Source organism: Octodon degus, unplaced genomic scaffold, assembly GCF_000260255.1.
Source record: "Octodon degus isolate 3935 unplaced genomic scaffold, OctDeg1.0 scaffold00007, whole genome shotgun sequence".
Classification (NCBI taxonomy): Eukaryota; Metazoa; Chordata; class Mammalia; order Rodentia; family Octodontidae; genus Octodon; species Octodon degus.
In genome coordinates, this window is record NW_004524583.1 from 10,897,589 (window position 1) to 10,925,563 (window position 27,975).

The 27,975-nt window shown below is 44.5% G+C and overlaps 1 protein-coding gene and 1 pseudogene across 7 annotated transcripts in view; one reads left to right on the forward strand and one right to left on the reverse strand.

The window, feature by feature from the left end:
- Positions 1–2,646: 2,646 nt before the first annotated feature.
- Positions 2,647–27,975, reverse strand: part of Ttll5 (tubulin tyrosine ligase like 5) — a 316,364-nt gene continuing 291,035 nt past the window's right edge. For 5 of the 7 annotated variants that reach the window (XM_023702383.1, XM_023702377.1, XM_023702375.1 and 2 more), the window contains one exon: positions 2,647–3,003. The gene's annotated coding sequence lies outside the window, so the exon portion shown is untranslated. The remainder of the gene's footprint in view (positions 3,004–27,975) is intronic. The other 2 variants (XM_023702403.1, XM_023702397.1) reach the window with 1 other exon arrangement.
- Positions 16,789–25,114, forward strand: LOC101569388 (annotated as a pseudogene).

Consider the following 27,975-nt stretch of genomic DNA (forward strand, 5'->3'; position numbering starts at 1 on the left):
ATCAGTACCAACTTGAGGGGCAACTGGAATCTGACAGAGAATCCCCAAACATCAAACAGGTGCTCAGTGGGAATGTGCAGGCTGGTGGGCACTGTGTGGCCCTCCCTGCTGTGGCGTGTGTGTGCCTTTCCTTCCCACACTGACTCTCAGACACACAGAAGCAGCAGCCACCGCCGATCTGCAGAGCTCATGGGAATTCAACCCCCGGAGCATGGTGGCATGTGCACCTTTGCATATGGAAATGTGGTTTGTATAACAAATCTTAAATGACCATCATCAGTTTTGGAAATCTCATCTCAGCCCCAAGTCAGTTGAGCATTAGACACATTATGGCAGGATATGCAGCTGATTCTGTTACCAGGTTAACCCTAACTTCCCACCAGGAGTCCTTTTCAGATCCTGGGCCTCACTGTCAGCAGTGCACCAGGGTAAAGCACAACCTCACATGTGCTACTGAGGTGATGGATCCCAGAGTAATGCAGAATTCTGCGGTGGCATTAATGTCCACCTCAAGCAGCCATCCGCAGTGAGGGAGCAGGGTGTGAGAAACCATCTAGGAGCTCCTGGAAGCCACCTGCCTCAGTGACTCACGTTAGCACTGGTGAGAAGGTCTGAAGCTAAGGATGTCTGGAGCTGCTCATGCCTGTGTGATCGGGTTCGTGAGCACCTGCTCCTCCTGAACTCCTGAGCTGGCTCACCAAGACACACGTTTCCGTGCTCTGTCCATGTCCCAGTCAATTCGAAATGCTTCTGTTTTCATCCTATGGGTGCCCATTTACTTCCACTATCCTTCTGGAGACCCTGTCCCTGCCCTAAAACCCTGATCATACCCCAGGAACCCCTTGGAGGTCAGAGTCAGCCACGGCTGTTGCTGTCCCGAGCATCCCATTCCATTCACATCAGCTCTAGAGTTGTCTTTTGGAGTGGGGTGGTGCTGGTGCCCCAGTTTGATCCCGGTTGCCTAAGAACTGCATTTTGAGAAGCAGCATAGTACATCTGACATTAGTAGTCCTTCCTTGAGGCTTCAATAAGGAAAAGAAAATAATCTTCCTTGCTCTAGACTAAATTTCCCCTTTTATCCAACCTCATAAGACATCACTAAAACAGTGGACATATATTTGCTGAATTATCCCAGAGAAAACAGAACACATGCTCACTCCACACATTTTTAAGTGAGCATGGTACTCCTGTATTAAAAACAGTGGAGGGCTGGCGAGATAGCTCAGCAGACTAGGCACCTGCTTAGGCCAGCGCAGGGACTGGGGTTCGATACCCGGCACCACATGTTACGCTGTGTCTGTCTTCGGTGGTTTTGTCTTCAGTGGTCTGTGGAAAGATAGAGGGACATTGGAGAATTGGAGAGAGAGAGAGAGAGAGAGAGAGAGAGAGAGAGAGAGAGAGAGAGATCTGGTCGGTGCATAGTGAATGAAGTAAGAAATCAGCCAAGGACCTAGTTCTGGTTGTTTACCCTGGACAATTCCAAGCACTGCAGTTGCTGAGTTCTGTGACTAGGTTCATCTCGTCCCCCATTTCACAGATTCTGGATTCTGCCTCACTCCCCCTAGCAGTCATTGAGTTCCTTCAACAACTGAGTTGTTTCTGGGTACCGCATGTCCTTAAGGGACTTGGAAGACTAATCTGTCTGCTAACCAACCCACAACCAAGTGGGCAAAAAGTTCAGATGGTCCTCAGGCATCTCCCTAGAAGTCCCAGGAGCAGAATCCACTCTGCCTTCTCTTCTATGACTTAGGTGAGCACACAGTGCTCGACATTCACTTTGTTTTCATCACTAAGAAGACAATACAATCCCTTTTGCTGTGTTTGTGGGTATTGTGTTTCTCTTTGGGTTTCAACCGAGTCTCTAGGCAGCCGCAGACTCTGGATTCGGCCTCACTGCCCTCAGGACCTCAGTCAGCCCTTCGGTGGGCTCTGGATCCAGCTTGCACTTTCCTCCTGCAGAAGCCAGAGGTGGACCTGGGAGAGGCAAGGAGGAGGGGCGCAGTCGGGTGGGGACAGTCAAGGCTGGGAGGAAGGCAACCTGCGGGACCCCAGGGAGCACTTGAAGACCCTCTGCCTGCCAGGAGCCCCTGCCATGGGTGGGCGGAGACTTCCCAGGGGCGGGAGCTACTGCACCATCTGCTGAGCTGCTACTTGTGGGTAACTCACATTTCTAAAATGAAGCTGAATCGCTTTTTGGCCTTTTGGCTAAGATCAAGTGTAAAATGAAGTTTTAAAAGTTGTTTAAAATCAGATGAAGGGGCCGGGGAGATGGCTCAGTGGAATAAGCACTTCCCTGGCAAGTGCAAAGGCCTGAGCTCAATCCCTGGTTCCACAAAAAAAAAAAAAAAAAAAAAAAAAAATCATCAGATGAAAAGTTGGTTCCCTTTCAGTCTTGCTTATGAATTCTGATTGTTGGGAAATAAGTAAAAATGGGGGGAAAATAGAATGACTTTATTCATCTTAGAAATCAATAATTACCCTGACTCCTGTCAGCAGGCGTGGCCGTGGCTCCTGCTCTGGGGACCTGTGACCCGTGTCTCTCTCCCCAGGTCCTTCAGAGGGGAAGAACAGCTATGATGGGTGATGCAGAGGGGATTTTAAGCAGTTATAAAGAAAACTTAATACAGTCTGGGACAGAAGAGGAAACGCAATGAAATAGTCAAAGAGCCTCTTTTATATCATCTCTGTGCGGCAGCAGGAAAGGGGCAGAGAGACCCACGAAGGCTGGGGCGGGGGAAGGTGAAGATAGGTGAACTCGCCAGGGAAGAAATGCACCAGCCGAGTGTACTGCTGACAAGTCCCTTCCAGTGCCAGAGGATCTGTTCTCTTGTTGTCTCGTTAGGCGTTAGGCTTGGCTGATGGCAACCATCCACTGTCCCGCTGCTTGAAGGCTTTGGGGACTCTGAAGCAGAAAAAGTACCGCAGCCACCCTGCAGGCTGGCAAGTGCTGCCTCCGTCACACGCGGGCAGACGTGAGTGGCTCATCTGTCAGTGTAGTGGGATCTGGAAAAGAGAAAGGGACCCACTAAGTGACAGTGACAGGGAGGAGAGCGCGAGCTTTTGTGGCACTTGATTTATCACACCTGGAGAGGGAACAAGTGGTGGTCCCAATTAGTGAACTTCATCTCGAAGTACAAAACTTTTAATTTTAACCACTTTTGCTGGAAATCTTAAAGCTTTTATGTTCTGTGATTCTTGTTTTGGGGAAGGTAGTTTTCTTTTTTTGTGGATAAAAACAATTCTTTTAATTTTTTAAATTAGAAATAGGGTTCTCACTGTGTTATTCAAGATGGTCTTGGACTCATGGGCTCAGAGGATTCTCCTGCCTCAGCCTCCCAAGTAGATGGGACCACAGGAATATATCACTATGCTTGGCAGAATGCAAGCATTTTGTTCCTTTTTGCGGGGCCTGGTGGCACAGACATACAGTCCCAGCTATTGGGAGAATGATGTAGAAGAAACTCTGAGTCTAGTAAAACCCCATTAAACATTGTAATATCCTAATTAAAAAAAATTATCCCTGTTGATTCTCCTATCTGTAGATGATGGTAAGTATGTCCACCTTTTCTAGAAATTCTTATCAGATTAGCATATTTTAGCATTAGCACTTTTGAACTGCATGGAAAAATAGTTCCATGCTTGAGATTTTCTAAATCTTCCCCCAGGGCGGGCTTGTGTGATAACAATTGTGCCTTGCCCCCATCCCATCCCCATGGACCGCCATATATCTGGACACCCAGCACCCAGTTTAAGGAAAGAATCACCACCCCCAAGATTGGACTCATAGTGATCCTCCTGCTTTCAGTCTCCTGGGGGCTTGTGGGTTAGCTTAGCTGTTTAAGACCTGCTTGGGCAAACCCAGTCACATGCAGGGGACATGGTTCAATCCCCAGATCCACATGCCCTACCAGACCTGCCCTTAAGGCAGCCTGAGCCAGCCAAAAACAAAAGAAAACAAAACAAAAAAACCAAAATCAACAAAAAGCCCCCACCTGTTTTCAGCCTCCCAAGCACTGGGATTACAGGCGTGTGCCACCATGCCCAGTCTCAATCACAGCCTCAGTGGGCCCCGCGGGTGGGGCCGGCACAGCATGCTGGGGATTAAACCCTGTCACTGCAGCTGCTTAAGCAGGCACTTTAATCTGCTGAGCTGCCTGGCTGGCCCTTATTGGTACATTTTTGATAAACATAAATTAGGTTAGGTAAATACCACATGTATTTACCTAACCTAAATAATATAGGATTTAGTTTTAGAGCTTTGAGTTTTACACAGCTGCAAGGACTCCTTCGGGCGCACACTGGCCAGGGGCCTGCTGGGTCACAAATGCTGCCATCCGCACTTCTCTAAATAATGCCACCACCCCAAGTCCCTGAGGGTAGAATTTTGGCGAATCCCACTGTGCTTTTGACTAGCATTTTTCTGACTTGGCTGAGGTTGAGCATCTTTTTGTTTTGAATATACTCATTACACATATTTGTCACCGACAGGTCACCAAGAGGTCACAAGAAAGTTGGCTCACTTTAGTTCACAACATAGGACCTGTGGAAACACATTTCCTTTTCTTTGTAGTGTACAATACTTATAAATTTAAAGCAATTAAACAATACTTGAGACTAAATTGGTAAAAAAATGTAATTTAATAATGCAGACCTCAGAATCTTGTGAAGGATCATGACAGAGAAATATTAAATGTGCAGAATTATCAAACCATAAGAGCATTTTCTTTTACAAAAGCATTCTGATAAAACAAAATAAAAACTGAGAACATAAAATTCAAGTCAGATGTTTCGGTTTAGTACTTTCTCAGAGTCTCTTGTTTTTAAAAAATCCAATGTAAAAAGGCCACTTTAAATCACTCCACAGGCCTTACCTCCTCCATGCTGCCACGGGAATACATTTAAGACAAGAGGCCACACGCACATGCACATACATGCGTGCGCGCACACACACACACACACACACACACACACACGCATGCACATACACTGACATGGTCCCGGGCTTTGAAATGCCACTTTGCCTGAGCATCTTTTCGAGCCCCCACAGCGTAGACAGGTTGCCTCCATGAAACCCGTGCACGTGGCTTTTGGTTGCCTGTGCAGTTGTTACTTATCTTTTAAAAACAGCTTTATTGAGACAGAATTCACATATGCAATGAACTTGTTTAACGAAGAAAATTCAACAGTTTTTACTATACTCAGTTGTGGATCCAGTTGCCACAATCAATTTTAGAACTCGTTACCCTCCAAAGAAACCCTTTATCTCTCAGCAATCACCCCATACCTTTCACACCCCAGCCCCGAGCAACCACTAATCTACTGTCTCTATAGCATCTGCCTAGACAGAACAGTCCACAGAAGTGGAATCACACAATGTGCGCTTCTCTGTGACTAGTGTCCTTCACGTAGCATAGTATTTTGAGGGTCATCCACACTATAGCATGCAGTGGTTCTTTATTTCCTTTTGTGGCTGAATAATATTCCATTGTATGTCTGTATATACTATATTTATCCAGTCATCAGTTGATGGACCTGGGGGCTCCTTCTGCCTCTTGGCTGTTTATTAGCAATTCTGCTATAAATACTTGTGGACTAGTTTCTGTTCAAACACATCTTTTCCCTTCTCTTGTGTGTGGATTTGGGAGTGAAGTTAATTGCTGGTAACTGTATACATAACCCTTTGAGGAACTGCCAGACCCGAGCCACCGAACATCCATCAGCAGCATGTGCAGGTCCCCTCTCTCTCTACCTCTGCCAACACCTGCTGTGGTCCCTTCCCATTATGGCCCTCCTGGTGGGTGTGGAGTGCTACCCTGCTTGGGTTTGCACTTGCACTTCCCCACTGGCTAATGATCATAAGGATCTTTTCATAGGGCTGGGGAGATGGCTCAGTAGAATAAGTGCTTGCCTGGCAAGCGCAAGGTTCTGAGTTCAATCCCTGATACCGCCAAAAAACCCCAAAACAAAACATAGGTTTATTGGCACTATCTTCTTGGTTAAATAAGTTTCGACGGCCCTTAGTCCAGCCGAAACAAGCAGTCCTTCCCTCCTGCACAGTGTGGTTCTCTGTATCAGGCACACGTCCCTTATCACCTATGTCATTTGTAAATATCTTCTTCCATTCTGTGGGTCGTTTTTTCACTTTGTTGATAATGTCCTGTGAAAGACAGACTGAAAATTTTGATGATATCCAGTTTGTTTTTTCCTGTTTGTTGCTTGTGCTTTTGATCTCTAAAAAGCTGCTTATTAAATGTTAGAAGTGTTCTGGTTAATGTCTAGAAATAATTTTTTAGTCATTAATATCTAGAAACATGTTTTAATTCTGTTCGGCAAATACGTTCACCTAGGGTGCTACGTATCTCTTTATGGTATTTTTAAAAAACTGTTTTATAACTTATTAATTTAGAAGGTAAGGACTACTCAGATCACAAGTACTTAATAGGTAACCTTTAAAAATATTTTTAAAATATCAAGGTTTCTAGAAAATCCAGGGTATTATAATAAAAATTGATGGTTTCTTTCTTTTTCTTTTGAAGAAAAAAGCTTCTAAATATAAATTTTAAATGCAGATTCACATAGCAGTGTGACGCACATCCACGCTCCTGTCTAGCTTTGGTAGCCGGCAACATTCTGGGGCTTGCTCTAATCCCAATAGTCAGGCTTGCTGTACTCCCCAGGGTGGGCTGTGCTCCCCAGGGTAGGCTGTGCTCCCCAGGGGTGGGCTGTGCCCCCCGGGGTGGGCTGTCCTCCCCGGGGTGGGCTGTGCCCCCCGGGGTGGGCTGTGCTCCCCGGGGTGGGCTGTGCCCCCCGGGGTGGGCTGTGCTCCCCGGGGTGGGCTGTGCTCCCCGGGGTGGGCTTACACCTACAGTCCTCCCACTCTAGCCTCTGGGGTCACAGTGTGAGGCATCACACCTGGCTAACATGCCATCTTTTCTGTCTTATTTTTCTCCCATTTTTTTTTTCTGGAGCACTTTGAAAGAAGGCTCGAGGGACTACACTGTTTCCCCCATAAATATTTCAGGACCTGTCTTTAATGGATAAGGACTTGGGCGTTATAATATCTTCCTGGTATCTGAGAATTTCATAATTTTAACAAAGTCAGATTTATGAATTTTCACCCTTACATGCTGCATTTTTTGGGTCTATTTGAAAAACGTCCTTATACAATGGTCCCAGTGACACTGTCCTCTAATGCCTTCTACAGTTCACACTTTTGCTTCCTCCCAGTTAAGTCTTTAGCCCATATGCATAGTGCAAAGCACGTATCTAATCACATTTCTTCCCATGCAATGTCTCCTTGTCCTGTTATCCAGTGAGTACTCTATCTTTTACTTCTTTAACTGCAATGTCTTTCAGTAATAAATTGTTTCCATTCAGTGACCAGTTTTGGGTTCTCTCTTTTGTGCCATCACCACATTCTCGTAAGTACATTGTAGCTTGACAGTGATTCTTGTTACTTGACTATGACACATCACACCCAGCCCCTGCTCTTGTCCCCATTCTTTAGGAGTACAGGGGTATTCTTCCTTTCAAATAATTTTTTAAAATTTATTTATTTCTGTTAGTGCATGTTGGCAGTTCGTAATGACCATGCTCATCAGGGGATCTGTACATGGTACATAACACATTTTTTTTAACAAAACATATTTTAACTCTTTGTCTTCTCCACCCCTTCTTCTAAACTTTCCTCCTCCTATTTACAAAAGCTCTATTTTGAGGTTTTCCTTCAGTTCTTTTTCTTTAAATCCCATCTCCACTCTGTTCCCGACTTATCCTGAGTTACACATTTTGGAACCACTGTACCAAACTTCAAAAAGATAAACAACAAATCCCTCCTCAAAGCCACAGATCAATTTTGGGGAGCACTGCCACCTTTACCAAACTGAGAGTCCTCCTCTGTGTATGAGGACAGCTCACCATTCCCTTGAGCGAATCTTGATAGGGCTTTTTAAATATATTTTAATGAACAAGTCTTGCATAACTTTTGTTAGATTCACTCCTAGATACAACATAGAGTTCAAAGCCCTGGAAGGGCAACTCGTTAGCAGTCACATCCTTTGTTTCTTGTCCATATACAGACATGTAACTGGTTTTGAAAAACCCTCTTACAAAGCTAATTGTTTTCTGAACATTCTTTTGGGTTTCCAATTAAATACATTATACCACATCTCACAACAACGATAACTTATTTCTTCTTTTCTGACCCTCCTGTCACTTTCTTCCTTTACCTTACCAACTAAGGTTTTCTACCACAACACACAAGCAGTTCATTTTGTTTCCTGCGGTACTACGGATGGACCCCAGGGTCTTCACACTAAGCTACATCCCCAGTCCTTCCACCCCTCCCTTCTTGAAACAGAGTCTTCGTCATTCACTAAGATGCCTAAGCTGGGCTCCAACTTGGGGTCCTCCTGCCTCAGCCTCCCACAGCGCTGGGGTTACAGGCATATGACAGCGTGCCCTCTCATCTTACTTCTCACCTTCAAGGGAACACACACTTTAAGTTTCCCAGCTGGGATACGATGTCTACTTTTGGCTTTTTAGAGATTTTTGCTATTAGGTGATGAAAGTTCCCTTCTAGCTAGGATATTTAAAGTAATGTGGATACTGAACTCTACCACACGTGCACTTGTTTCTAATGAGAAGAGCATAGTTTTGTTCCTCTTTAATATGTTCCCTTTGATAAATTACATTAGTCTATTATTATTGTTATTATTTTGGTTTTTTGAGTCAGTGTCTTCCTGTGTAGTTTTAGGCTGGCCTTGAACTCGTTATGTAGCCTAGGCTGGCCTCAAGCCTGTAACCCCAGCACTCTGGGAGGCTGAGGCAGGAGGACCCCAAGTTGGAGCCCAGCTTGGGCAACTTAGTGAATGACTAAGACTCTGTTTCAAAAAGGGGTAGAAGGAGGCAATCCTCCTGCCTCAGCCTCCCTAGTGCTGGGAAATCTTTAAATATTAAACAGTTGTTAGGCCTCTAGGGTAAACTAGATTTGGTTAAGTATTATCTTTTAAAACATTGCTGGATTCAATTTGCTAATATTTTATTTGGAAGTTTTGTATTTATATCCATGATTAAGAATGTTTTACAGTTCTGGAATTTTTTTGAACTGCCTTTGTCAGGTTTTGATACTAAGATAATCCTAGAGATGAGAATTTTTCCTTCTTTCCCATTCTCTTAAGTACTTTGAAGGTTGAAATATTTGCCCCTTGGATACTTTCTAAAGACTTACCAATGACACCATCAAAGCCTGGCCTTTTATTTGTGGGAGAATTTTTGTTCTTCATTTAATTTCCTTAATTATAGAAATATTTGGATTTTATATTTCTTCTTGCATGAATTTTTAAAGTTAAATTCTAAAACTGAATACATCTTACTAAATATTTTAAAATGTATCAGCATAAAACTATTCGTAATATTTTCCTACCATCTGTTTAATTTCTGTGGTATATAGGTCTCTGTTCTTCAACCGTTTATTTTTCTATTTCATGAATTTCCTCTCTTTATCATTGTTTATTTTTCTTTACTTTTTACTTTCTTTAGATTTACTGGGTTCTTTTTTTTTTTTTAGCTTAAGTCAGACACTTGGCACGTTAACTCAGCCTCTTCTTTCCTCTCACTGTATTCCCCCCCGCATACATTTTCCCTTTAAAGATTCTTTTAGCTTCTGGTGTGAGACCACATTTTTTCTTTCTTTTTTGTATTTTAGGGGAGGGTGTTCAGGGTCTCACTACTAGATCGGACTCGTAGTGATGTGCCAGTTTACAGCCTCCCTAGAGCTGGGATTACAGGGTGCGCGCCCACACCCAGTCTCAGTCGCCATCTCAGCGCACCCGGGGGGCGGCGCGGCAGACCCAGGGATGGAACCTGGCCCCTCCGTCTACCTGCAGGCACTGTAATCCGATGACGGAGACCACATTTTCTAATTGTGTTTTGACACCTTAGTGAGTTAAATCTTCCCTCTTGTCCACCCTTCTGAAGACTTCCCCATTATCTTGTTATTGTTGGGTAATATGGCATTTGAAACGCGCAGTGCACTGCACGCCTCGTTCTTTAGTGATGCTCTGCTGAGATCCAGTGGCTCAGAGCTCTCGACTGGGTGGTTTACATTTGCTAGAACATTACTGATTTTCAGACCAGTTGGTTTATCAATTAATTGAGTTACATGAAAACATCGCAATATAAAGGTACATTTATTCTTGTTTTTCTTTGTAAATCTGTTAAGTCTTTAACAAATCATTATATATACTATTGAAACAACAGATTGAGTACTTTTCTGGTGAATATTCAGCTATGTGGTTACATTTATCCCTTAATAAGCTTTTTAAATTTTTAACCTGAAAATCATCACTTGTTGGATTTTTTTTCTTTCAGATAGTATTTCCCTGGTACAACTTTCCTCAACCTTTTCTTCCATCTACCCATACTTATGTTCTAGATCCACCTCTGTAATTACTTTTTTGGAGACAGGACCTCACTATGCAGTTTGAGCTGGTCTTGAACTCATAGAGATCCTCCTGGATCAACCTCCCAGTGCTAGGATTACAGGCATGGGCCACCACACCAGGTTTAGATCCACTTCTCTAAGCAGCTTAAACACGCAGGTGGCTAGCACGTCCATGTCTGGCTGGTCATCTCAGTACCTCCTGGGCCCCGCCCCATACAGCAGCAGCTGTGCTCCCGTGAGCTCCTCTCCCTGGCACCCACACAGGTCCTTTGTTAGTCCACTGGGCCCTGCTTCACCTGGTCCTTGGACGCTCTATCTCAATAGTTGCCTCCTGGATGGGCTTTCCTACCTGCCTGCCTTTCCAAAATCAGCATCCCCCAGGGCATGCGCTCACGCTGTTTCCTCTCCCTAGCTTCCCTCCAGTGCACACCCAAAGGCACATTCCTGGTCCTTCAGGCCTTTTTTTTTTTTTTTTTTAAAGACAAAGTCTCGTAATGTAGTTCAGGCTGACCTTGAACTCAGGATAATCCTCCTGCCTCAGCCTCCCAAGTGCTGCGATTACAGGCATGCTCCATCATACCCAGAGCTCTTCAGGACTTAGAGGCTACTTCCCCAATGACTCTAGTTAGAGCAGTGTACTCCCCCCAGTTGTGTGAAAGTAAGTTCTCAGTGTGTTCATCTGACCACCAGCTTTCCCTGATCAGAAAAGATGGAGACTTCACCACGACTTCTGTGCCAGTACAAAGGCCCAAACCTCAAACCGTGTGAACATATAACCGCAGCTGTTTATACCCCCCATTGTCTGAAGTGAATAAAATAAATAAAATTTTTAAAATGTAATTTAAATATTACTAAATGCAAAGACTTTGTCTCTCAGATTTGTTGCAAGGCCTTTCCAGTGGGTCAGGGGGCCCTGGTGTTCTCTTACAGCAATGTTCTGGTTTGAGAAGGGAAGTGGATGAGTCCATTTATTTTTATCCTGAGTGACAGCCGTGGAGAGGGACAGCTGGGGCACAAGGGCCAACCTGCTGCCCCCACCTCCCTGGCACAGCTCCAACATGGAGGAAGGAACAGCACGGGCACAAGAGCGGCAGATCTATTTCATGAAACCCTGTCTGGGTGACACAAAGGCGCCGGGCACAGCTGCAAGGGGTTTGTTCAGAGCAAGGGCAGCCTCCGAGTCCCTCTGAAATGCAGCTGGTGGGGGCCAGGCCCTGATGGCCACAGCAGCCCTGTGACTGCACTCCCTCCCAGAAGCCCTCGCTCGCTGGGGAAACGAACAGTGGCAGCCCCCAGTTCGAAGCAGGTCAAAGGCAACACGACCCCGCAGGTCCACAGTCAAGGGAGGAGTGCTATTCTATTTGCAAATGAGTGTTTAATAATTTGATTAAAGTCCTAGAGTTTTGGTATTTTTATACAATAAGCATAATTCTAAAAAATACATATGACATTTCTGAAAAAGTATTTAACTATTAGAAACTTGTTAGAACACTATGCTGCCTCTTATTCTGGTTCATTTTTTAATTTCAATAAACTAAAAAATGAATGCGATAAAATTATATCATGCCTAAAGTTACATCACACAGCAAACACACACACGGGTATCTTTGGACAACTTAAATGTTACTCAGTGAAAAATATTTCTTTTTGTAACTGCATTTCGATAGTAGATGTTTTAAAAGAAGACCATTTATTTAACGTATCTGACAGCTCTCTTACATGAGGATGCTTAATAACTACCCTTTTATGAAAATTAAAAACTGCAAGCCTGATCTAATTCAAAGTTCATGAGATCTAATTCCATGATTTATCATTCTGGTTTTGAAGCCTAATCCACTCAAGTATATTCAATATATTTCTGTCTATATATAAAATCTAGATTAAGAGACAACTCAAACACTGTAAGGAAGGGAACTCAGTTCAGTGAAAGCCTCCTCCCTCCCTTGTTTGGTGCTGACGATAAAACCAGGAGCCTGCTCTCTTGCACTGCGCTGTGCACCGAGGGCTAAGTTGCTTGGAGCTGCCTGCAGCTTTGAAACTTTAAAAAAAAAAATTATTTTGAGATAGAGTCTCATGAGGGCAAGTAGGACTGGAACTTGCAATCCTGCTCTTCCTGCCTCAGCCTCCTGCAGTGCTGGGATCACACGCATGTCACTAGGGTTGGCTAACTTTACTTTCTTAAAAAGATTTAATTTCTTTAGTGAGTACCCTGGAAATGAAGAGTGGTAGAGTCAAACAGTGCTGGGTGGTTTCACCTGGCATCTGCTATGCCCCTGTCTCTCACCACCTGGCTGTGATTATACTAAGGATTATTGTTCTCTGCTTGCTTTAGACAATCTTTGGTAGGGTTTAAGGGTTTTCTACACAGCTTTGAGTCCAGAAGAGCACATTAATGTAGGGAGGCATCTTATGTATTATAAAATAACATTCAGCCTGAAAAATTAGAACACTAGTAAGTTAGAGGCTGTTGGACACCAGTTTTTGCCTGAAGATCTGAGGAGCAGCCTGCCAGCTATTGGGGAAATTTGGAAGGAAATGAAGGGACTCAGACTAGGGACTTCAACACTTTGTTTTGGAGAATAATGTTTCGTAAGAAATACATCTTATGTGGCTACTGAACACACATATGAATATCTGCATGACTTATAGAAGCCTCACGCTCCATTTACCATGCGTGGGTCCTGGTGTTTTTCTTTCTATTCCATTCTGTTCCCCTGGGGTGGTGGTCGCTGCTCAATCAGCTCTCTGCACTGTAACACAGACACGCTCCAACTCTGGGTTGTTGGCTGATTTCCACTGCAACTGGGTTCAAATAACCAATGAGAAGTTACTGAAGGCACAGCTCGGAAGGGTCATGGGCCGCTGGCTCCAGGGAGCCAAGATGCGACCTGCTAAACTGATTCAGTGACTCACGACTAGGTCATAACTCATGGTTTAAAATCCACTGTGAGAAGGCAGACTGTCAAATTCCTTACTAGTTCAGAGGAAGGTGAGAGGAGTGATATCTCCTGTTTGCAGGAGTCCTGAGCAGGCAGGGATGTCCCACTCCTAGATGCCAGAGGGGAGAAACACACTGTGGGAGGCCCCCAAACAGACTGTCCTGAGAAGCCGAGGGTCAGCAATGACCACAGGGGACCTGAGTCTCTGAGCTTCAGGTTCTTCCTCTGTGATATGGAAAGCGGTATCTGTACTTCACGTGCTTCACAGATTGATTGAGAGCCACACGAAAATGGTGCATTCTAAAGGATACTACAGGGTACTGTCAGGTGAAAATGGCTTAACAAAATTTTATTCTCAGGCCATTAAAAAACCATCATTGTCAACCTCAGAGCTCAGCCACTGTTTCTGCATGTGGTCACCGTAAGGCCACCTCCTGGGGTCTCCCCTGTGTCTCTTCCTCCTCCTCAGTCTCCCGAGTGGTGCTGCTCTTCCTTATTCTCTTTCCTAGGAGAATTTATCCACTCGCAGTTTCACAGTTATCTTTCTCAGGATGTGGCGGAGCCACACACCAAGCTCTGACTTCTGGGATTGGGAACACGCCCGAGTTACCGCTCAGCTATTAATCAAACTTGACTTTGAAAACGCTGACAGGATTCTCTGTCCCATTCATCCCCAAAGCTAATGCTGTCAGGAGCACTACTGCTGAGTTACGAGGTATAATTTCAAAACTATTGGTGGTCCATGCATGACTGTCTCACTGGGCAGCCTCTTATTAATTTTATTGGTAAAAAGACTGATAAAAGTGATCAGGTCTGTTTGTACCACCAAGGGTGTGGTGGGACAGTCATGCATATACCACCAGTGGTTCAGGCTGGTGGGAATGTATTAAAATTATCTCAAACACATTAGGACTGCTATCAAAAAATAGGAGGTAGTAAATATTGGCAAGGATGCAGAGAAACAGGACCCATATGCATTGAGAGTGGGAGTATAAAGTGGTGGAATTACTGTGGGCAATAGACCCTTGAAAAAACCCAGAGAATTACCACATGATCCAGCAATTCTACTTCTGGGCAATCACCAAAAGGAAGGAAAGCAGAGACCTGAACATTTGTACAACCACGATCATAATAGCATTAGTCACAATAATCAAAAAGTAGAAGCAACCCATGTGGCACTGAGGCAGCAGACAAGGACTAGCAGATGGCTGTTGTCGCTCACAGAGCTCCAGGACACACGCCCCCCCCTCCTGCCGCCGCACTTGCTGCCAGTCAGAAAATGCCATCTTCGATTCTTCTGGCACAAGGCCACTTAGGGCTTTGAGAGGCTGGCCTGGATGCGACATGGAGGATGTAAACAGGCCTCACCGTGCAGCTCACGGCCACTGTGAGCCTGGTGCAGAGCCTCCTCCTTCCCTCCTCTAATTGGCCCTTCAATAAATGTAAAGCCATGTTACCTTCTGGGCATTTTCTTGCCCAATTGTTTGTTCACAACAAGAACCTGGAAAGGCCAAGATCCTGCTGACTGCATATATATATATATATGAATATTATTCAGCCTTAAGGAAGGAAGGAAGGAAATTCTGACATGATACAACACAGAACCTTGAGAACATCATATTACAGCATTTATTTTAACCACATTTTCACATGTGCAGCTCAGAGGTGGGAAGCACATTCATACTGTTACCCAGCCATCACTACCACCCACTCCACAACACCACCACAGCGCCTTACCCACTAAGCAGTAACTTCTTATCCACCTTAGTTCCTGGTCCACCATTCAACTTCCGCTATAATTTGACTATGCTCTGGAACCTCAAATAAGTGGAGCCATACAGTATTTTTCCTTTTGTGACTGGTTTATTCATTTAGTGTGATGTTCTCAAGGTTCTGCATTTTTAATTATAGTAACAGACACTCAGCTATCATTTATTCGGCTCCAGGCATTACACGAGATGTTTATTGTAGGTACTGTCATATTTAACCCTGCATTAGTGGGGGAAATTTATTTTGGTTCTTGTCCCTATCTGCTTCTGGCTTCCCTCACTTGCTCTGCGAAATCACCCTTCTTCTTCCTTTACTCCAACCCAGGCACAGCGGCCAGGCCACCGATACTGCTGCCACAGGCTGGAGATCATGAACACTGGCAGACGATTTAGAGTTGGCCAAACAAAGTCCAGCGACGTCTTTCAGAGGCAGTCTTGTCATGCGAGCCAAGTCAGCCACAGTTCTTCTTGGGGGAGCTTTCTACGAAAGAGGGCGAGAAGGCTCTCTGGACTTTCTGTTGCTGGGCTGGCTGAGTGAGGCTGCAGCTGCCGGTACCACACCCCCCCATCTGACCGTGGCACAGTGAAGAAGCCACACAAAGCAAGGAATGGGGGGGCCGGGAAGGCTGTGGAAAGGGGTGAAGAAAGATGGGAAGAAAGAGTAGGAGGCAAAGAAAGAGTAGGGAGAAGGAGGAGCTGACCGCGCCTAGTTCTCATAGCCATCTCCGGCATATCAGTTTTGAGTCCGCGAAAAAGAGGCACTCTTCCTAAGAGTGGAGTTCAGTTTTTTGCAATCAAATATATTCCGGACAGCACCTATGGACACCCAAATGTCAAGACTACTAGAGTAAAAATAAAAGGTGAGGTTCTAAAAGTGAATAAAATATTAAGATGAGTCCAGAGAAAGAAAATGCAAGCAAAACCTGAAGGCAGAACTGGCCCAGTGTGCTCCGGCGCAAAAGGGCCGTCCTAGCCTTTGCTGGAGCAAACTGCTAGCTGGTGTTTGGTCACAAACTAATCTTAGAACTCCCTATTTTTTTTAAAAGAGCACCTTCTGGGTGTGGTGGTACACGCCTGTAATCCCAGCACGTGGGAGGCTGAGGCAGGAAGGTCACCACAAGTTCAAAGCCATTGTGGGCTATACGGTAAATTCAAGGTCAGCCTCGAACATAGATCTTGTCTCAAAAAATGAAACTCAAAAACAAAAATAGAGCAAAACAAAATAAAAAATAAAAACAAAACATAAAAAGTTAGAGAAATACATATATATATCTCAGCTGAAAAATAAAGCAGTAAGAAATATTTTATATGATTGCTTTCATTAATAAGTGAAAATTATGTAAAAATTATGGTACTTGGTAAAGAGCAAGTAAGAACTACTATCAAGATAGTTGAATTTTGTAAAAAAATTATAATGACAAAAAGGAGAGAGAACTGGAAAACAAACGACTATGTCAAAAAATAGAACATCAATGTAAGATTATATATAATAATTTAAATTTCATTTCCTTTTTCTTTAAAAAAATTCTCTATTTGCGCTGTGTAAAAATAACCCATTCATAAACTTTTAAAGAAGGGAAAGGGAGAAGGAAATAACGCAGGGGAGACGAGAGTAATGCGGAGGCTGCAACTCACCATGAGCCTGCTCAACGAGCCCAAGAGCGAGATGACCCCAGAGGAGCTGCAGAAGCGGGAGGAGGAGGAATTTAACACGGGTCCACTTTCTGTGCTGACCCAATCAGTCAAGAACAACACCCAGGTGCTCATCAACTGCCACAACAAGAAGAAACTCCGAGGCTGGGTGAAGGCACTGCAACATGGTGGTGGAGAACGTGAAGGAGATGTGGACTGAGGTCCCCAAGAGCAGCAAGGACAGCAAGTCCAAACTGGCCAACAAGGACCGCTACATCTCCAAGGTGTTCCTGCGCAGGGACTCAGTCATCATGGTGCTGTGGAACCCGCTTATCACTGGCAAGTGGGGGCCACCTCCCTGCTGTCAGGGCCCGCTCCTGCCCCTTGAAGACCTGTCCTTCATCATTGTACTGATAATAAACTACGATTTTTTTTTTTTTAAAGAAAGAAATCGGGCTGGAGAGATGGCTCAGTGGTCTAAAGCACCTACTTGGAACAAGCTTGGCAAAGCACAGGGACCGCGGTGTTCAATCCCCCAGCACCACATGCCAGCCACCCCGCCCCCTGGTGGGCTGAGCTGGCCACACACACACACACACACACACACACACTAAATAGATGTAAAAAAAATAAAAATAAAAAAAAATATTAAAAAAAAAAAAAAAGAAAGAAATCAATGCCACCAAAGGTCTCTAGCTCAGGGGCAGCTGCCAGCCCTGCTCTGCACAAGCCCTGCATATGAGCGTTTCTTGGGACACTGCACACATCAATGTCCATTCTTCCTCCCCTCTGTGTACAAATGGGAACAAAACACTGGACTCTGTTTCCGCATCTTTTACCTAACCATATTATTGCAAAAACTGTTCCTTATCCTCAGAAAGGCTGACTTCAAGGAACTGTCCAGTTCATCCATAGTGCGGGCTTGGGTCTAGTAAGACCCTTCCACTCTCTTCCTTGGTTCTGCAGCTCTTTGTAAGGAAAACCAAAACAGAGACTATGCTCAGTCTGTCTCTGACCAGGAGATAACAGGAAACAGCTTCTTCATCTTCTTCAAAAAAGGCCCACCCAGAAGAGAGGTCCAGGAGAGTAGGAGCTGAGTCACTGGAACGTAACCTACTTGGACGTGCTACATCTCGGAGAGCACTGAAAGGGAAAGGGGTTTCTCTCAGAGCACCCTCACACGAGAATCCCCAAGGAGGTCTGTTGGAGAAAAGAAGTGTGACCGCACTCGGGAATACTGACAGCTCTATCACGTAGACCCTGCCGCTCAGACAAGCATGAGACCATCAAGCTGATGGTGCTGCTAACATTAGAAGCTGTAGCTACTGGGAACTGAGTGTACTTCCAAGGGGAATTGGATGTCAGCTTGCTATCATCACAAGGCAGATGTCCCCTGTGTCCTTTTCCTAAAGCCTGGGTTAGTGCCACAACCACAGTCTTCCTCAGGTAAAGTTCTTCCTATAAGTTCTCTCAGGTCTCCTGGATACGGCTGCTGTTTTACAGCTGTCATGAACGAATCCATACAGCCCCTTTACCATCTTTATTCCTCTCCCCAGGATTTTCTAGACCATCTCCTCTCTGGGGACTATGGAGCTCTGAACAGCCCTCAGTGGCCTCTCTCATTTTGCCCCATCTGTGACCACAAAGGGGTCACATGGTCTGAGTGTCCATCAGACCAATCTCTTGACCTGTGCTCCATCAGACAAGATTCTGCTGAAGTTTGTTTTATGAAAGATATAAATTTCTTTTCACTTTCTATGCATCAAATTCCACTAGGCTGCACTTTCTAACCTAGGATGCTCCTCTCTGCTTCTCACTCCTAACCCTCCTCTCTGCTCCTCACTTCCGGCACCAGGCACCGTGCACCTTGCCTGAGGATCACCGGATTAGACCTGACTTAAGGAGGCACTGTACCATTGCTTTGCAGTTCTAGTCTCCAGAAGATTCTTCTTTACTCTTAGAGAACCTTACCCTAAATGACAAAATGTTACCTCTTCCAGATTGTTAACAGTTTCAAAGAAAGGTAATATGGCCTACAGATTAAGTCAGTCAGGATGTCCATACATTTGGTGAGTCTTTTTTTCTTTTTTTTCTTCCTGTTCTCCTTCCTTTCCTTCCTTCCTTCATTTCTTTCTCCTTCCCTCCTCTCTCCTTTCCTCTCCTTCTTTGCAGTAGGGATTGAGCCTAGGTCCTCCACTGTGAGCTACAGCCTCAGCCTTTAAAAATTTTTTCTACCTTGAAACAAGTTCTTACTACATTGCCCAAGGAGGCTCGAACTTGCAATCTTCCTGTCTTGGCCCCTGTTCCCCAAAGAGCTGGGGTTACAGGTGTGCACCACCTTGCCTGGTTCATTTCTTAATGTTCTCTTTCTTTCTTTCTTTCTTTCTTTCTTTCTTTCTTTCTTTCTTTCTTTCTTTCTTCCTTTCTTCCTTTCTTCCTTTCTTCCTTTCTTCCTTTCTTCCTTTCATTTTTTTGGTCTTTTTTGATTTGTTTGTTTTTGCAGTACTGGGGATTGAACTCAGGATCCTGTATCTCCCTGGTCCTTTCTAAATGCTTTTTAAAGCATTTTGCTAAACGGTCCTAGCGATTTGATTTGAAACTGTCTCATTGCTATTTATCAATAAAATTATGAAAAAAAAAATAAAGCATTTTGTTAAAAGCATTTTTGTTTAAGCAAAACAAAAAAATGGAAATAAAACCAGGACACCCTGTGAGATGGCCTTTGGTGATTCCTATAATTTCCTTTAAGTCATTCCTACCCCATTAAAGGTGGCCTGGACTGAATGACTTCGAAGAGAATACACATGAAGTACTATGCAGTGCTGCTCACAAGGTTAGGTTGTAAAGAGGTCATGGCCACTGGCTATGGGCTGTCTCACCGTCTCATGGTTTGGCTGCCCAGGGGAGGCCAGCTGTCCTGTCACAAGGCAGCAGTATTAGTTCACTACGGCTGCCATAACAGCTGGGCCTCAATACTTGGTTCCCACATGCCTTCTTCACAGGGTCATACCTCTGTGCACACATCCCTCACGTCTCTGTGTGCAAATTTCTTCTTGGAAGAAGGGTTGGGGTCAGGTTGGGTTGGGGTCCAGTCTATTAGCCTCATTTTAACTTAATCACCTCCGTAAAGGTGTCTCTCTCAACACAGTCACATTCTTGAGTACTGGGGTTAGGGTGTCAAGATAGGAATTTTGGGAGGGCAGAAGTGAGTTGATAAAAGGAGCCTTTGGAGAAGCCCAAGTGGAAAGAGGCTCACTAACAACCACCAGGTGAGCTGGATGCACAGGAACTGGGGTTCACCCTTCAGATGGGATCACAGGTCCCAGTGGACAACTTCCTGCAACCCTAGGGGAATCCCTGAACAGAGATACTCAGCAGCTATAAAGCTTGACCTATAGAAAGTGGGACATAATACTAGGTGTTGGTAAAGACAGGGGTTTGGGGGAGAAATCTGTTATGCAGCAAAAGAAAAACTAGTATAATAAGCTCACCTATTATGATCCTCTTGCCTCAGCCTCTCAGAGTACTCAGACTACAGGTGTACACCATAAAATGCTGTTTAATTTTGAGACAGGTGGTTGCTAAATTGTCTGGGCTGGCCTTGAACTTGCAATCTTAATGCCTCAAGCGGCCAAGGAGCTAAGACTGTAGATGTATGCCACTATGTTCAGAAAACTTTAGGTTTCTCTTTTCCTCGTGGCACTGAGGATTGATCAGGCACCTACTAGGTAAACATTCTACCACTGAGTTACAGCCCTATCCCGAAGCACAGCTACTTTAGTTCTGGGGTGAGCAAAGCACCCAATGGCAGGCCTTAAAAATATTTCTAAATGCAAGTATTTCCACTAGACAATGACAAGGCTAAGTCTAGGGGAGGTCACATTGTGTAGGACTGCATAGCTGGTATGTGGCAGGTGTGATGGTAGAAGCCAAGGATTCCTCTACTGTACCATCTCACATGTTTGCTTTTCTTCCTTGAAGTTGCAAATGAAAACATTTAAACAAATAAGTACAACTACAAAATGATTAACATAAAAGCATGCGTACGTGCATACACTCTTGCTGGTTGATGGGTCAGTTCTAGATCTTTACTTTAACAACCAATGAGGAACAAGTTGAATAGCTTTAGCTCATTAAAGAGAAGGAAACAAGGATAACAAACAAGTTCAAATCCAGCCAAGGCAGTTTATCAACTTAGCAGTACTGGGTATCTATCTCTTACAAAAGTCTGACAATGAATAAACACTAAGACAACAATATGCAATGTACTTATTATTATTATTATTTCTTTTTAAATTATTTATTTATTCATTTATTGTGTGTGTGTGGCCAGTTCAGCCCACCAGGGGGCGGGGCTGGCTGGCATGTGGTGCTGGGGGATTGAACCGCGGTCCCTGTGCTTTGCTTAGCTTGTTCTAAGTAGGTGCTTTAGACCACTGGGCCATCTCATCAGCCCCTGTATTTATTATTGAAACTGTGCTAGTAATTGGTTTTAAAACTGTCTCATTGCTATTTGTTTCTCAATAAAATTATTTTTAAAAACCCCACAAAAGTCTGGGAGGCTGAAATAGCGCTGCCCTTAAGTAACAGGAAAACGCTAACTATAAAGAAGTAATGGAGGGGCCTGTGAGATAGCTCAGCGGACCAAGCGCCTGCTTAGGCAAGCACAGGGACTGGGATTCTATCCCAGCACCGCATGCCGCACCGGCCCCACCCCTGGGTGCTCCAAGTTGGCCACCTATACTGGGCATGGTGGCACACAGCTGTAATCCCAGCGCTGGGGACACTGAAAACAGGAGGCTCACTATGAGTCCCAGCTGCATAGTGAGACCCAGTACCAAATACATTAAAAAAAAGAAAAAAGAAAAGTAATGGAGGGCCAGGGACATAGCTCAGCAGCACAGCACCTGCCTGGCAAATGCAAGGTCCCAACTTCAATTCAAATAAAAATAAATAAATAAATAAATAAATAAATAAGGTAAGGAAGTTTGTTTCCTCTTAGAACTCTTAAGAGGCAAAAAGTTATTAAAATATCTTTAATTTACAGGATCTGAACATGGCATAGTTGATTATAGTACTATCAGGAGACTTATTTAGTGAATGTTGGATCTTATAGTAGCAATAGAAATTTATCTTTCTTTCCACACTCACCGAGTATCTACTATATGCCAAGTACTGTGAAAAGTACGGGTGATATAGACCTAAATGACATAATTCCTAGTCCTTTTAACAATTTATTCTTTATTGTTATATTAATACTCTTTAATATTATTTTTTAATTAATACTCTTTAATATTATTTTTTCAATGTATTTGGTTGCTTTAGGGTCTGACTATATAGCTTGGACTCATGGTGATCCTCCTGCTTTCAGCTTCCCCAGTGCTGGGATAACAGGCATGCACCACTATGCCCAGACTCTGGCTGGCTCAGCCTCTCCTGGGAGAGCAAACTGCAGTCCCTGCACTTGCCTAAGCAGGCACTTTAGTCCGCTGAGCTATCTCGCTGGCCCCCGGATTATTTTTATGCTATACACAATGACATTTATTATGCTGAGCTGGCAAATGTACATAACAGATTTTAGCAAACTGTATTCCAGAGGAAGGCCAGGGGTGCTACAGGGGCTGATGGGAAGAGACAGGGTCTCTAGGCATAGGAAACACCTGTGCAACAGCACGGAAGTCTGAGACAGCAGGACACACAGCCCAGATGGGTGGAATTTAAAGGTGTGTGTAGAGGTGAGAATGGGTCGGGAGGACAGTAGGCCAGGAAGGGCGCTGGTAAGCCAGGGTCAGGGTTGCCCTCTAAAGGGAGTTTGGAAGACTGTTTAGTGGGGAAACATCATTATTACTGCAGCTGTCTTAGGAGAGATCACTGGAAGAGCAGTGAGGAGGACGTTGGGGAGCAGCCCCGGCTGAGGAGATTGCACAGAAAACACTAGAGGTTCAGCCCATAAGTGATGTGGCTCAGCTCTGGCACTGGATATGAATGCGACTGAATTTAGCATCCAAGAGACATTTAAAGGGACAATTCTAACAACTGATACCACCTGAGTATGTGGGCTGAGAGGAGGTGACTCGGAACGATCACAGGAGAAGCGAGTGTCTGGGCAGATGACAAGATCAGTGTGGCCGCCTTATGCCTGAGAGGCCGGTGCACTCCACGGGACAGATGGCTGGAGGTGCCCGGACACACCGGTGCACAGGAAGTGTGGGCTGGAAGGGCTGCTGCGTGGGCTTTATGGTGTGGTGCCTGCCCTGCCTTGGGCAGTGCCCAACGGCCAGGAAGTCCTGTGTGATGGCTGTGGCAGGAGGTGCTGGTGTGGAGCTGCCCTGTAGGGAGGCCAGTGGGAGGTAAGGGAGAGGACCCAAAACAGCAGCCTAGAGGATGACATACGTGGGAAGCAGAGGACGAGGGGCTTCCTTAGAGAGACTGGGGAGATGCAGCCAGAGAGGTGCAAGGAGAGACGCCCAAGCTACCCAGTGTCTGCTGCAGACTGACACTCCCCCTTCTCTTTCCTCCTTTTCATTATTCCTTCCTCCTCCTCTCTGGTGTTCTGACAGGCTAACCTTGAATTCGCTATGCAACCCAGGCTGGACTCCAACGTGCAGAAATACTCATACTAGGATTACAGGCATGTGCCACCATGCCCAGCTCTTGAAGACCAACTTTTTTTTTTTGAAGAACTGGGGATTGAACTCAAGACCCTGTACTTGCAGGCAAGCACTTATTCTACTGAGCCATCTCCCTGGCCCCTTGAAGATCAACTTTTAAAAATTTTTTTATTTTAATGTATTTAGTCCAGGGTCTACAGGCTGACCTTAGAATTTAATTTTTGCCTCAATATTTATAATAGGTAAAATTCTATTTTCTCATGATACTATGAAACCACTTTCTTTGCTGATCCTATTTTCACCTTTCCCTTTCTGATAACTCCCAATCAATCCCTGATCTAGTTGTTCTTTCAATTCCTTGTTCTCTGCATTTTCTCAGTAGATAATTAATAATACGTACTAACATTTGTCAGAGTAAGAATTTTCAATCATTCTTTGCCTTACTCTAATATTTGAAATTTCATCACAAACACACACACACACTCACACACTAGGGGCCTTTGATTTAATTTTGTTATTTCTTTTGTGCACTGAATATAGTGCTGAGTATAATTAATTCACAGAATAATTAATTGACCCACATGCCCAAAGGCCACCTGAAGGGTGAAGGAGAAAACAGAAGTCCCCAAATACCTTTTCCCAACTCCAACTGTGACACTGTGTTGGTCTGAACAATAGCTTTGACTCTTCAGTTCAGTTTTCAAAACCAGAAGTCACCTTGTCACATATGAAATTATTTTTCTTTTTCCCAAGAATGAGATTTGAAAGCTGTAAAGCTACTTAAAGCTAGAAATGGTCAGCACAGCATGTGATAGATTATAGAACTGTAGCATTCTGTTTTGAAGTTGAACCTCATTTCTCAAAATGTCAAAATATCATTCAGCATTATTAGAAAAATGGTTCCAGGTGAGATAAATTTGAGAAATGCTGAGTTAAGAATATGTTTCTTCATTGATGTTTCTTTATTTTTTTCTTTTTCAAATGTATTTAGTACAGGGTCTACAGGGTCTCACTATATAGATTGGACTCGTAAGTGATCCTTCTGTTTTCAGCCTCCCAAGCGCTGGGATTATAGGTGCACTATCACACCCAGTCTCAACTGCCATCTCTGTGTGTCTTGCGGGGTGTGGCCAGCACAGCATGCTGGGGATCGAACCCTGAGTCCCTTGATGTGTTTCATTAAATGATAGTCTTTTTTTGTCTGTTTTTTGAGACAAGGTCTCACTATGTATTTCAGGTTGGCCTTGAACTCGACTATGTAACCCACACTGGCCTCAAACTCACGTGGATCCTCCTGCCACAGACCTTCCAGTGGTGAGACTGTCGGTGTCTACCAGCACACCTGTCTCTAAGATGAGTCTTTAGGAAGTATACAAGGTGAACAGCATTTTTCAGACTTATTTCACAATGAAGGGTTTATATAATAAATATGTTTTGGAAAATACTGATCTAGTTTTATAGCTGAGGACCTGGAGCCCCAAGAGGTTGGTGACGTGTCCACCATCACATTCTAGTCGTAAAGCTGAGACGTGAGACAGTCTCATTTTTTGACCACACTTCTGATCTAGTTGCTTTTTCTTTTAGGCCTTCACGGTGAGCAGGACACCACTGATACAGAAATTCTTACTTCTAAGACTTAGGGTTCCCTCCATTGGTGGCAAAGCCAAGTCTGTCAGCTGCTTTGTGGCCATGAGGAACTTGCAGGGTGGGGAGGGATGACAGGAGGAGGAGCTCCTGGGTGCTTTAGGATGCTTTAAAGAAAAATGGATTTATGCTGAGGATGATTCCTGCAACAGATGTGAAACCAAACACTTTATATTACGGTCCTGCCTGCGCTCTTCCTGAAAGGGAAATGAAATAGCAGGGTTAACCTGCTCTTCACCAGGTCTGTTTTATTTCTTTCAAACTTCTGTGACTAGGGAAGATTTTGTTTCCTGCTAGTCCCCCTGGCAACTAAGGGGCAGGCTGGGGACAGGAGAGGGGCTTCCCAGCCCTTCCTGGCACAGGCCAGTCCCTGCTGCCCAATACTTGACACTTCCTGCCCCTCTGGACACAGCTGGACTGCTATCCCTGTGCCTTCAGGAGACAATCAGTAATCAGAATATTGATAAATTCATCAATCTGAGCAGTGAGACAAATTAGAATTAGTTTAATTCAACACCCTCTGAAAAAGTCCACACAAATGGAAAAATGACTCAGAATAGTTTATGTGTCCTCTTTTTTTTTTTTTTTCTTCATAAAAGCCTGGGTCTGTGAAAGAGATGGATGAATTTTTAAATAAAACCATAACATTTTGACCTGGTAATGACAAAGTAAAGCAGACACACACACACACACACACACACACACACACACACAGAGTGTATTTTTCCATTCATCTCAAAGCTAGTTGTGCTGTGATTTAATAACTGGTGTCAGAGCATAAACTGTTCTTTAAGATCCACAAAAAGACTGGAAGTTTCTCAGTGTCTTTGCTTTGCAATGAGTCACAGTGTTCCTAATGGCACTGGCAGCAAGGCCAGGCTCCCAGGGTGGGCAGCACCCCCACTGTACAGTGAGCAGCACTGCACGGGGCCGGCCCAGACAAGAGACCCGCTAGGCAGGGGGGGGGTCACTGCGGGGAGAGGTAGCATGGCTAAGGGTCGCCTTTCAAGTCCAAGCCACTTGTTCAATCTCATCACAACTGGGCAAGAGGCCGACGTCGAGGGAGGGGTGCTGAAGAGCAGCAGAATGAAGGGGATTAGGGAGAGGAGAGAAGCAATTGCTGGCACAGCCAGCCCACTCCCAGCTGCTCTGGCGTGGATCTGGAGCATGAGGTGAAGCTTAAGGCTCTGCAACTACAGTCAGCGTCCTCCTGGCTCTGTGCTGACTGCAGCAACAGAAATACCCTGGGGCCTGCCACCTCTCCAAATGGGAGGAAGCAAGCAGGGCAGGCCCAGGGGCAGCTGCTCATGGGACCGACCACACCCTGGGCCTCTCTGCCTAAGACCCCCAGGCGCACGGAGCATGAAGGAGCCCAGATATATGCTGAATTATGACAAGGAAGCACTACTGTGGCTAAGCAGCATGCACCACTTGCGTATACGGAAGGCTTTAAAATCTTTTCTCTTTATGAAAAAACCCACAGAATTTCACAATCAAATAATAACAATAGTAATTAGACTGTGTATCACTATTGTAGGCAGCTGAATTAGATAGAAATATTATAGGCAGTCAGCCAGGGGCAGGCCCTCAAGGAAACAGAATGGAAGACAAGATACCTTACAACTGTAAGAGGGATGGACGCTCCCAGGGTGGGCCAACCCTACAGACCAAAGATCGAACAAATGCTGACCTCCGTAAAGATAAGCGTCCGGGATTGATCACCACCTTGAGGAAGCCAGGAAGAGTCACTAATCCCACTACTACCAGCTGGCTACTGGACAAAGTCTTGTTCTATATTCATGTCCGCTTGATACACGACTTGCTTCCTCATTTAGTCCTGAATCTAATCAATTTTACCTGAGCAATGGTGTTTGTAATCTCATTGGTTGACCACAGTTTGGTCCCACCTCATGCCCACCCAAGCGAGTTTCCACATTCTCCACCTTAGACTTACTTCACCACATGGTTTTACTCTATAAAAATCCCTGGGAATGGTAGCTTTCTGGGGCAACATGCCCGGTCCCCCTTCTGTCCCTCTTGGATAGAAGCTTTCTTTCCCCGATTAAATATTCTGCTCTTAACCTCTGCTGGTTCCTAAAATTCATTCTTCAGTTTTAGAGAACACAAACTCATCCCAGGTATCTTTCCAGTCGGGAATTTCAGTCCCCTATATCACTATCTTCTAAGTAGTTACTCAGAGTACAAGATGTAAAACAAAAACATTCTTACCAAAAAGCCAAAAACAGTAATACAAATCTTTTCTTTTCTTCATTTATGTATTTGGTACAGGGTCTCATTATGCAGCTTGGACTTGCAGCTGATTCTCCTGTTTTCAGCCTCCCAAGCGCTGGGATTACAGGCATGTACCACCATGCCTGGACTTGGTGGCTGGCTCAGCGCATCCCAGAGGTGGGGCTGGTGTGGCACGCAGGACCGGGGATCAAACCCTGGTCCCTGTGCTTGCCAAAGCAGGCGCTTAGTCCACTGAGCTATCCTGCCGGTCGGTCTGTCTGTCTGTCTCTTTCTTTCTTTCTTTCTTTCTTTCTTTCTTTCTTTCTTTCTTTCTTTCTTTCTTTCTTTCTTTCTCAAATCTGTTTCCAATGAACTAAATCATACTAATAGTACCAATAAAGTTAATTAGTGTATATATAGAAATTTTTTTTAAACAATGAAATTTGTAACTTGGGGAAGTCTTTGAACTTCTCCCTATTCCTGTTTACTTCTCTTTTACTCTGTTCTTTGTGTTTCTCACATAAGAGAAACCTGTATATTTGAGCTTGTATATCTGACTTACTTCACTTAACACTATATTTCTGAGGTGTATCCATTTACCTATAATCGCTTCAAGTTTGTCCTTCCTTACGGCAGGGCAGTAGGCCACGGTCTATGCCACCATTTTCCTTATGCACTCCTCTACTGATGGACATCGGTGCTGT